The 13,036-nt window shown below is 34.6% G+C and overlaps 1 protein-coding gene across 2 annotated transcripts in view; it reads right to left on the bottom strand.

Annotated features, from left to right (window-relative positions):
• The window catches only part of LOC106100174, a 97,061-nt gene that overhangs the window by 65,971 nt on the left and 18,054 nt on the right, over positions 1–13,036 (bottom strand). The window lies entirely within an intron of this gene.

The raw sequence follows: 13,036 nt of genomic DNA, 5'->3' as shown, positions 1-13,036 counted from the left end.
GTCGGATATCGCAAATAATCAAATCGGAATAAGATTCTAACATTAAAAAACAGCTCTATAAATATATATAACTTAAGTAAAACTAATCTAACGTCTAAAGATCTATAGTATGAGTTCTTATCCCGCAAGATTGCTTTACTATTTTGTAACTTGTAAGCCTCCCGAAGTTTTTTGGCAAAGACCTTTGTAACAGGAACTGCGGGAATCCTCATTAAATCAGTATATCGTTACCATTATTGTTACAAAAGTCATCTGTTTGATAAGAAAGTGGAAAACTTCCAATGTTTAACTTTTCTTTTCTTTGCTACAGTGGTGGGAATTTTTTATCTTAGTTATTAATCAGAACAGAACTTATTCTGTATTGTCGGAGTAGAATTGGATAGAATCAAAGTGTATTTTACAGTGAAGTGGAATTAAGACAGGATCGATAGTAATTCTGTCGCAGAAATATGACGTCCACATGTTAAATCTACGTGATGAATTGTAGGAAACGGGGTCAGCATGGCCTCTATCCGAGCAGTTCCCGCACAAAAACCGCCCGCCGCCGCTCCGTCGCTCGCCCATCTCATTTGCTCGAGTGGGATTCGGGCCACGGAAATATTCTGTTGGAAACTGTTCTCTGATGTAATTCCGATTTTTGTTCTTTTTATTATTGTTATTTTCGGATTCGCTTACGTTTTCTCTTGCGAATTAACCGTGTCAAGTGTCATTTGTTATTAAGGTCAATGACTGACTGAATGACTGTTGGTTTCGGAAATTCCCTTTCGTATTTTTATGACAATAAGTAACGTGCACATTTACTTGTATATTCTTAATAAAATCTCACTTAAAACAGTACGGATAAAAATATACGGCTGATCCGCAGTATTACAGCAACGGAAACCTTTAAGAGAAAACGGGTCTGTATTCTTATAATAAGCGTATAATAAAGGGTTTTATGATAAAAAATATGGCGAGACCGCAGCAGATGTGAAACGAGCAATACATCTCGCGGCGGGATTGAGATAAAATCAATGCATGCACCTGTAATCCGCGGAAAGGTTCGCCTTCCAAATAGGCCGGCAGGTGCTCCATCCTCTGTTATTTATTGCGAAAATAAAGTCCACGCCGGGGGGCTGTATAGTAGCCGTTACATCGCCCCTCTCGAACCCGTTGGGGCCCAACCCGCAAATACTTTCGCGGTATTGGATGCGGTGTTTGTGTTTCACGTCGTTTGCGGCGATGTCGCGCGTCGTTTTAACGCCGCATTGTGGTACGTAGAGCCAAAGGGTCGTTTTGATCCGCTTAATGGCATGTTCTGGCTAATTACTCTTTCCTATTTTATCTGTTCGGTGTAAAACAAATGTTTATGTTTTTCGTACATTTCAAACGAGTGTATTGATTGCTTTGTGGTAAGTAAATTGCCTCACAAAAGTTAGCAGCGCTATTGGTATCCAATCGGTAGTTATTATCGGGGTTGAAGGTTCTATTTCGTAATGAACTTAAATGAATGTAAAAGAAGGTACGAATGAAAACAAGAACGTTGGGAGGGTTTGGGCGTGAAGTTGCATGATTATTCGTGATCGACGTGTCACGGGCGACGGGACGGCGGTTGGCGGGACTGGCGGAGGGACCGGCGTGCATGCCAGGATAATGTCCCGCCTTCATTATTCAATGGATTAACGCAAATCTAATGTCGTTATTCAATTTACATATAAATTTAATACCACTACTTAAATGGTACTGGTAGGGATTGGTCAGTATTAGATAGAGTAACAAAGAATTCGAATAGTTACATAAGGTTGGAAAATCTGAAACTCAACGAATAATACCTATCAATATTTCCCAAAGAACTACGGAAAACTTAGAACCATTTAAAAGCGAGTTGTTAGCAAATATTTGACATTGTGTGCCGCTAGAGCGCGCGCCAGTCGACGCGAAGGTAAATAAAAAATAGAAATATGAACAATGCATCTCAGCGCTGCAGCGCTTGAGGAGCACGTGTTGCAGCGTCAAGCGCCGCACCGATTTGTAACGAGCTCTCAAGGAATTCTAACACATAGTATAATTACGTGCAGTATTTTTAAAGCGCTTTTTAACTAGGTTTCTGTATGTTTGTCTGCAGTGTGTCTTCTTAAGCATATCTTTTGTCACACAATCTATCCAAACTTTCTTCGGTATTTCATCTTTGTAATTTTCCATATTTAATTTTATTTTTTTCGTCTTATATGATCATCTCATTCGTTCATATTACGCTACTTTTAATGATATTTGTGTGTGAAAAATAAAATGTGTGTAAAAATGAACATCGTACAAAATGTGAAATGATAATAAAATTCATCTGTTTTCATATTTACGGTCACTTACCCGAGCCGTGTCCGAGAAGTTTTGTTACCGAGATAATAAAGAAAAAAATACACATTTTACTCTTGAAAAAAAAAGAAAAGTTCGTCGAAAGACTCTCATCTCGAGAGTTAGGGAAAGGGATGTACGAACAAAAATGTTTACGTCGAAAAAAAAAGTAATAAACTTTAAATTGAAGCGTCAACGATTTTGCGCTCTATTTAAAGTGGTGTAAATGCCAACATGCTTTTCAGAAGCCGCAATAAGTTTGTATTAGGACCAAATTAATTTTGCGGTCGGTGGAAGAGGTATTTACGGGATTATAGCTCTTAAACCTGATGCGTTAAGGCTTTAGTATGTATTTTTGAATGTCAAAGTACGTGTTACGAACATTGGAATCGCTGGAACTCCCTATAGTAGACGTCAAAAAAGTGGCGTAGTTTGCTAACGAGGGGGAACAAAGTAGATACGTTCTACTTGTAACTTCTTTACTTATTGCGTTCGTAGGTGTTTTAAGTATTGTTATTAAAAAGTTGCTTTTTGTTTAAATTACGCTCCAGAGTTCCATTGTACGAAAAATTGGTAATACAAATAAAAACATAAGTTTTAATTTGTCGTAGGACTTTCGTCATATTTACTGTATTGTAATCTATACTACTATAATAAAACGTGAACACACACTTTTTTGTTGCCTAAGTTGTCAGCAATCACAGCATATTTTTGAATAATTCTATTTTTAATAAAAAAAACCCTACACTAACGTCACGCTTTAGGCTATATATTTTCGCGCCATTAAACATAGGGGTAAATATCTTGGATAAAAACCCCTAATGTGGGAAAGAGACAATAAGTTGCTGCCAACATCAAGGAAGCAAGATTGCCAAGTTTTGCGTATTTTTGGTTTGCGGTTTGTGGTATCATGACATTTTGACATTTGCTATTGATAATTTGACAAATGTAAACAATAAAATAATGTTTTCATAATGCCATGCGGATGAAACCGCACGGGAACAGCTAGTTATAGGATATTCTTTCATACTAATATTGGTTAATTACTATGAAATTTGAGATATCCCTTAACCAATATTACTTAAAATCATAAAAATCAGATTATTTTTCGTTCTGCATAAGAAAGTTTTTGAACCTTTTTTATTAAGTATGCAATATGAGTTATCACTTCCTATACGGAATGCCAATAAACGCGTCAGCTCCCGGATATTACTTTGACTGTGAAAACGTTTTATAAAAATATATTCATATATCAACATAATATAAGAATCAATTTTCTGATACTTAAAAAAACAGTGACATGAAAAATACATTCAAGACAATTTCTCAAATCAAATATTTTTTTTTAGCATTCAATGTTAAAAATACTCAATTTTGACTGAATTTAAATATTTTTCATACATAGTTACAATATTACAATGCGAAACTATATCATAAATCGAAAACAAACGTTATCACACAAAGGATATTGAGTTTCCGTCGTATTCTTTTGTCAAAATGTACAAAGAAAGTCGCGAAGTCGCTGTTGAAGTGTTTGGGTAAAGTCATCTCTGTTGACAGATGTCAATAGACAAAGATGTCTCGATAGCTGACAATGTACGTGTCTAAACTGTTTATAAATAAGAACACTAAGCAACCAAATTCTTATAAATACCGAAATACATTTTTAATTTTATTTTTAAGAAAAGTTAATCACAGAAATTTCCAGGCTACAAATATTATTATTTTTATAAGTCTTTTAATTTAGTTAATGTATATAAGATGTTAAATGTATCTTTATATTAGTAAACATTCTATAGATAATTGATATTTATCGATAAATGAACATCACTACTGTCATAGCCAAGTTAAATATTATCGTAGAATGTCGCCGTCTATCGCGAGGATATGTTTTTCGCGTCAAAACAACGGGCGGGCGATAAAAAACGCGCGTTATCTCGGACCCCTTGCCCTCTCTTTACTGTCAAACTGATATCCCAAGAATGGGACAGACATATAGAGGAATGCGGCTATCCTTTTGATATCAATAAAGAACTGAATTATGGATATTATCAGCATTAATTTTAAAAGTTGTGAACAATCGTTTATTCCCTATTTCCATTGATTTTCTACTTTATTCTGGTTTCGATGAAAACATTATTAATTAAGTTATTAATTTAAGTTATAATTAAACGTTTGCCAATAATAGTCTGGTCCTTAGATTAATTTAATCAAAACCAATTACAATTTTAATAAAGCACTTCGCTTTAATTGATTCAAATTACTAAGATTAATGCTCATGGTAATTTGGTGGAGGGAGAGAGACGGGCGTATGCAAATATATCTGAATCAAAGGGAGACAAAACGCCCCTAAGAATAATAATAGACTTGTTTACCACAAAGTGCTTTGCTATGTCACAATTCATCATACTTGAAACGAGGGACGACATTTTCTAAAGACTGGAGAAACTCGCAAAAAATTCCCGATTTGAGATTTTAAAAAGATTGATTTCGTTTTTATAAACTGTACTTGGGATGAACGCATTTATTAAGATTAAAACGAGATTCATTGTGAGAGAAAACGTGAATTGTATTTTACAATGTCTTGAGATATTCTGATAATCTAAATTTTGATTTAGATTAAACACAAAAGACAAATCGTAAAACTTCACATAAAGTCTGATTCAGGCATCATTTTTGTCAGTTTTTACTTAAGAGTCCAATTGTTCAGTTTAAATTGCAAAAGTATAGGCAAATCGTTAACTGTACAGTTCAAATGACAGCTAAAATTTCGCCTACATTTGATTGAACGGTGACTTTTAAGTTATCAGTTAGAATTGACGCAAAGACAGCGGGCTTAACATTGCACAAACCCCTGACATGTTACAATTAAACACACAAGATATGGGACAAGAAACACATAAGATTCACCGATTAATTGTAAATCCTTATATCGAGTACTAACAAAGGTTTTTACTTCAACAATACAACTTTAGTACTCAGATTTGTTCACTAGCAGACAGTTGGTACATACTCGTACGTCTATCAGAGCAGCAAAGACGTCCGAGAGACAAACTTGGGCTTTCCGCTTTGTAGTTTCGGGAGAAGAGGGTTGCTTCGAGTGTTCAAGGCACCGTCTTTTGTATTGGTTTTTGGAAGTGTTGCACATTTATTTAGTCTGTCGATATGTAATTTTTAATAGTAGAAGTTTTGGATTTCGTTTTAGAACTTTTTGATTTCCATCTGACCTTTGATTTGAGATGATTCGGTTTTAATATTACTATTATATTCATCATAATTTAAATTTCATATTTGTAAGTTTGAGATATTTCTATAAATGTTAAATGTATTTCCTTTCTAACATATACCGCTCCAAAGCGGTAGTCCTACGTTATTTGCTACAACGCTACGAAATGCTACGCTACAAAGGCTCACAGCTGCGCTTAGGGCAGCTGGCGGGTTTCGTTGGCGTGTGTGCATTTCAAGTGCATTTCAAGTATACGAAAGTTGGCCTTTGAAAAAAAAACTGCATTTAGCGAACCGCGCCGGCTTCAGGCAGTCAAAGTCGAATGCCGGCAGCGTGTTAACTTAATTTATCGAACTTTACGCTGAAAGTTAAGCGTTCTAAGCGCTTTAACAGGTTTTATACTCCACTGGATATGTTTATTCTGGCATTTAAAAGTTTACCAGTCTCTATATTCTGATGCACTGATCGGGTGTAACAGATGTAAACTCAAGTAACTCAAACTACTAAATATCTTAAATGTGTAATTCCTCGTATCAATGTTATTATAAAAAACTATACCATCCATCCATCCACACTACTCTGCATAAAATCATTTGATGCAACGTAGTGAAGTTGTACACAAGACAGATGTGTGCGCGTATACTAAGGAAATTGTTTTGCAATTAAGTAATTTACATTGCAAACATGATAATGCGAAGCGAGCGCCCTCTCTCGGGAGACCTGCAGTGTAGTCACACGCTTTCAGACGGCTTATAATTTCCTTGTCATATTATAATTATTAAAATGAATACAGAAATGATTGTAAGTTTCTAACTTGTTTCACGTTTTTAATGACTTGAATCACTTATTTGTATTACTTAAATTACTTACAAAGAAATAGACAAAATCCTAGATTTATCAGTTGATTAATAAATTCGAAGAAAACTATAAGGCACTTTTGTTGTGAGATTTCAAGATTGAGCATTACAACGAATTTCTAATTAATTTAACAAAAGAGGAGCGAACAAATTCCCTTTGATGCTGTACACTTGTGTAGAAGACCTCATTCCAGAGGCGGCAACGCAGTTCGTATCGCCACTTAAGTTAGTAAGTGTTGGAACAAGTAGTTCAAGTTGTTTACTTATTTATATCTTCAAACGTTCAAACAAATTATACATCATTATGTTCGTTGTCTATAATAAATATACAAATCTTACAAATTAATACATTATTCGTTAGACCATAAAGGTTGTTCATTATTACACTAGCTGTTGCTCGCGACTTCGCCAAATTAAAAATAGCCTATACTCACTGATAGTTATTCCATACAAAAATCTAAAAATAAAAATATTTCTTCTTTATATATGTACTACTTTCGCCCGCGACTCCGTCCGCGTGGAATTAAAACAAAAGCAAGTCGTCTATAAAACAAAAGCAAGTAGTCTATAAAACAAAAGCAAGTAGTCTACGTGTTCTTCCAGACTAAGCTCTACATCTATGGCAAATTTAATCGAGATCCGTTCAGCCGTTTAGGCTACAAACTCTAACAAACATCCATCCATCCATCTAAATTTTAGCATTTGTAATATTAGTAAGATAGTCGATTCCGAGACAAAGAAATACTAGTTAGATAAAGTTTACACTATCTACCAAAAAATAAATTTGAGCGTGCTGTTGCTAGGCGAGAAGAATCGCGTGCAGAGCTTAGTGTCGGGCGGGGTGTGGTATGCGGGGTGTGGAGTAGGGGGCAGCGTAGGTACAGCTCGGTGATTAATGGCGCTCTTTATCAATTATCGTTGTCAGGTGCAACTTGCTTTTTGTGGGGCCCAAGTTTCGGGGGACCTAATGGTGCCTACTTGTGTCTGTTTATTATACGTAATGATAATGTATCTATTATTTGTATTACCTTACAAGTTTACCTTAAGTTGCGCTATCTGTTTTGTTTAATTTTGGAATCACAATCAATTCATTTGACAATTTACTAGGGATGGATTGTATAAAATCAGACATAAATCTTTTCGATTTTTATTCTTATAGAAGTTGGAATCGATAGATTTATAGTTATAACTTATGAATTAAAAGAAAAGTAATAGTTATTACAAATAATGAGAGTAAATAAATATTACTATTGCAGCCGTAGGTACCTAGTCGAATTTGATTTTGCTATTATTATTGTCATTGCTAAATTATCTACACTATAATCAATACTAAAATTGGCCTCTAAATTACTTAATAAGAAAATTATAATTTTAGTTAAGGTTGATAAATTTTATTTAAACCGATTATCGATAATTCATAATTGTTCGCTATACGTGTTTGTTTTCGCACTACGATACCTCTCTATTAAGTACAGCATTTACCTTCATACAATTTTCATTCCATACTTCACATGCGTAATTTATCAAACTAGTATTTTATATAAAAAAAACTATAAGAGACTGAGTAACTAGTCTGTGTCATTTATCTACTCTATGTCTTTATTTCGTGATATCGACAACTCGTGCTAAAACCTTTAAAATATCTTACATGTTAAAGTCATCATATGGTTTGAGTTAAAAAACCATCAAATACTTTTTATCTGACAGCATTCAATTAAAATAAAGAACAAATAGGGTTGCTACATTCTTGATTGCAAGGTACATTGAACTATGCTCTGACATTAATGTTTCTAAGAATTGGTGATGTGATAAATCGCTGGATAAAGACAAAGTCTTCTTTTTATCGCTAAGATATCAAGGGTTTAACCGTGTTCTTTGGTTGTTTATATCGAAAGTTGTCAGCCCTAGGAACAAGTCTTGTATCTAATTTGATAACGTCTAGCTTCAGGGACTCGCGACATAGGTCCTGTGAGTTTCGACGCGTAATATCGATGTATGGGCCCCGAGGGATCGCCGCCTAATGCCTACAGTTTCGTGTTCAAGAGAACAAACATATGAGCGCTCGTCTCAAGGAATTGTACTTTACGGCTCGTGGGTGTTGCGATGGTAATCGCTCATAAACTTGCTAATTTGAATTGTAAGTTCCCATGATGGATGTATTTCGAGTACAATTTGAGAGAGAAGTTTACAATTGTGATGAGTATTGTACTATTGTGTAGACTGTAATTTTATTGGCTGTTTATGATTATTTGTAACAACTTTTGATGACGAATGTACCAAAAATTAGTTACGAGTTCATTTTATGTTAACTTTATTTTCATACGAGTTTCTTAGAATATGAAATAACTAACGGTTCTGAAAACGAAATGAAACATTATAAAATTACAGATGAAAGAGCAATCGCTAGTCGTAGTGGAACAAAGTTGGTTTTCTGGCGAACAATCGTAGTGTTCCGTGCAAAACGCTACTTCGAATGCAAACTTCGTTATCGATCTTTGAAGGAAAAAGTAAAACGGGTTTAGTTTGATTACTGGCAAGCGGTGGGTCGTGTACGTGACTATGGAAACAACGCAATGGTTGTTGTGGTGTGTTTGACGTTCGACGCTGACTGAAGGGGAGCATGGTAAAGTTTTTGACGTCGTTATTGCGTTCCGATTGTCTGTTAAAAGGTCTGTTTTCTATCATCACGTTTGACTGTTCTCGCTTTCACACGTTGAAAGGTTTGCATGATACTTTGTATAATCATCACGTTGTAACTACTATTATAGAAATGACAAATTTCAATATTTACATTACATCTTATGTCTGTCATGTTCACAAGAATTAGAAGATAATTTTTTTTATTACATTAAATATATTTATTAATTCTTTCTCTTCCGAAACATAACCACGAACAACAAATCTCCATATGTACACAAAGAGACGTGAATAGAATAACATTAAATGTTGGTAAGTGAGTGCAGTCGCCAGCAGACGGGCCCCCGGGGACGTCCTCTGTCCGCTATAACTAGATTATCACATACAATATTGTCAAGAACAGAATTGACAGTCATTTAGTTTACATTCAAGTTATGTTCTTAGCATATTGAAACGTTCTTACCTGCGACTTCTTCTTACCTGCAAATACTCTTATTTACATTTATATTTACGCGACTAATAGTAGATGCTTTTAAACATTTATCTAATGTTTAATGCTTGTCAGTAAAAGAAAACGAAATAATAATATTAACACTTAGCACTTCTATCATTTATGCTCGGATTCTGAAGTTTCCATTTATTTTATACTTACAAGAAGAAAACACTATCGAACGGTTAAATTTAGCTGGGAAACCGGCCATTAGTAGCTAATCGAAGCTAAGTCTGTCTTAGTTTAGCAGCAATTCCGATGGTCTGGTTCATAATTAGATTTGTTGCCGCCGCGACTCTGCGGTCGAAATTAACTTATCTTCAGCGAGGTGCTAAACAAAGAGAACATAATCGAATCATTCATGTCTGATGTTTTTATCCAGTAATTCAAAAATATAATCTTCGTTTCTAATTTTTAAAGGCACTTTGATTAAAAGATAACTGATAAAACAACAACCGAAAACCGTCCAAAACCCTTTTACAATTCGCTCGTAAAATATCGCCAATGGAAATCTATTTCAATCTCGGAGCAGTACAAAGGATAAAAAGTTCAATTAGAATACCCCTATCGCCGATGGTCACTTCGAGAACATTCTTTTTGTCCGTTGTATAGGACGATATCCTTCTTTGATTAGTATTCATTGTCCGTTCTCACTGTGCTCGGGGACCGGGCTAGGTATTCAGTTAGTGCTCCCACTCCAGCTAGACGTCTGCGAAGTTACAAAGTAGGGAGTTTATTCTTGAAGTAGTCGAAAAATGTTACACTCAATTTCTCGATGATGTATATTGTTTTTCGAGAAGCTCAAAGTTTATATGGAGTTGAGAAACTTCGCTTCATTGTCGTGTTTATTAAATATATCTGACAAAATGATTTATTTTGACAAAACGATGTTAGAAGTGACGAGTTCTTTATTTCGTAAAGACAATATAGCGTTTGATTTGTGAAGAAATAAACTATATCACCATAGTTTCAAATAACTAACATTTACAATATTAACAATCTTATTATAGGTACTTATTGTATAAATGCTAAAGTATAGATGGATGGATATTGTAATGGATATCGATGAAATTTGGCATAGATGTAGAATAGTCTGGAAGACATAGGCTACTCACATTTATTTTTTAATTCCGCTCGGACATAGTCCGGTCGAATGCGAGTACATAAAGCGACTAATAAAATACAAGACATTATAATTTTTGTTTATTAAATGTATATAGTAACTAAACGTTATAACATCGCTCATGTAATATGACACATGCGTCCATTTTGCGACGCAAAAGAACTAATATAGATTAAGGTTGACTCGGCGTCGCACAAAAAGGATAGCGGATTTAACCAATGTAAGAAAAATTGCCAGACAACGCCTCATGTGAAACAATTTTTTACTGTATTATGCTGTGAACGAGTATTGTTATAGAATAGTTAGATGTTTCCTACACAATATGAATTTGTCTATACTACTGATATCAAACGACTAATGGCTGATTTCCCAGCTACATTGAACCATTCATTAGTGTTGTTGGTGCGATAACTTCTTGAAATTCGTTAACTACATGTTTTACTAATTTTTAAACTTAGTTCAAACTAATGCTAATGAATCATTTCGTATTGATAAGATAAAATCAGCAACCCAGCGTTAATAATTTACTCGTAATTAAGCACTGAGAGTTATACGTTGATATTTACGAATTTCAATCATAGCTTGAAATTCTATACTATCTACTACTACTATCGCCTGTTAGTTTAAAGAAATACGCACAGTATATACACATATACGCAAAATATAAATTGTAAATAAAAAACATGTTCCACGCAAAATTTATTACGTTTGAATTTCTTGATCTACACGTAGATATGGCTTCGTTATCCTTCCCATATATCCTGGCAGCTACCGTAATGTTTGCAAAGTTGCAACTCCGACCCTCTCTGTGCGTTTCTTTTGTTGACTTTGCACACCCTCCCTAAACCTATAGGTATGATTCAAGCGTCGCAATGTGTCTGTTACCATGCCTTGTCTACTAAAGTTGTTTAGTTTTACGACACACATTGATTTTAATTGCGCTTACAATCAAGAATTTTTATTGAGCAACAGAAATCACTGAGTGAATTGAAATTCTAAATTGAATTGAATGAACATTTTGTTACCACCTAAGTAAACTTAGTTCAAACAAAAAAAAATATGTTACCTATAACATTCGTAGAAATAATAACTTAAGTCTTCATAACGTCTTAATAAAGTAAATTAAATAATAATAGCACATAAAAGCAAGAAAAAACCAACAACAAAACCGGTATAAGATCCCGATCCCAGCAAAACTTAAATGAAAGAATCACGTTAACCCAAACATAATAAGGGATAAATGCTCGCGTCGACTATTAGGGTCGAACTTTTCGGACAGGTGTTCACAGAATGGATAATAAATTTCAACTTTTTATAACAATATCCGATCTGAGGGTGCCCAGGGCAGGTGGGGCGTCACTCGTTACAACTGTATTAGAACGCATAAAGGTAAAATACAACATTAATTGCTGTCGGAGGGGCGAACAGAAACAATAGGGCTGAGTTTTTCGGGAACTATTGTCTGGGACCTCCCCCCGCGTCACGGTCGCCGCTTCGCCCTGATTTCAAATGTCGGCTGGAAAAAAATGTTGCTTAAGTACCAACCCTAAGGCTGTTTTGCGTGTAATCTACTTACTTTCAGTGTGTTTCAGAGTGTTTCGTGTTGCCTCACTCACTGCCTATGCTTTTTTTCACTTTCCCTTTTACGTTAGTGTTACTTTTCAAAACAATGAAACGTAATGGAAGTAAGAAATGAAAATTATCTTTTATACGGAATACGAAATAATTGTGGTTACAAAAATAATTTTACTTCTCTATGATAACGGAATCATTTCGTTAATATATTCGAAATAAAATGATATTTCTACCATCTCTTCATGTTTACGTTGTTTCAATTTTAGATTAAGCCATAAACATAGTAACTTTAAGACACATGTTTTTCATTGCTATCCCAAGCGGCTTTAAGTAATCCCTTTTTCAATTAAAAAGTTTTAAGTAAGTATTAACACATTTTATGTTTATACAAAATATCACATGGCTAACAGTTGTACCATAAAATTTGTGAAATAGTACCAATACTTGGGCTTAAAAAGGTATCTTATTCGAAATATCGCAACATCAGTAATGGCGTAAATGAACAGACCAAACCAGATGAACTCGAAACATAATACTATCGTTAGAATTAACTTAAGTTAAAGTTTCAAGTTGATCATCAAATGATAACGAAGTCACGGTTGAATCAAAGGGATATAAAGCACTCGTCGCTTCGTAACTTTAAACCTTAGCGGTTTCATTGAAGCCTCCAGTTGATCTCGAGACTGAGACGATGTCAAATAAATGTTGAATAGCTCTTAAACTCGTTTTATGTTCCGAGCTCAAAGCTACTGTGATGTTATTTCTGTATTCACATGATTCATTTGACATCTACATGC

Source organism: Papilio polytes, unplaced genomic scaffold (assembly GCF_000836215.1).
Source record: "Papilio polytes unplaced genomic scaffold, Ppol_1.0 DF824069.1, whole genome shotgun sequence".
NCBI lineage: Eukaryota > Metazoa > Arthropoda > Insecta > Lepidoptera > Papilionidae > Papilio > Papilio polytes.
This window is presented reverse-complemented; position numbering and strand designations above follow the sequence as displayed.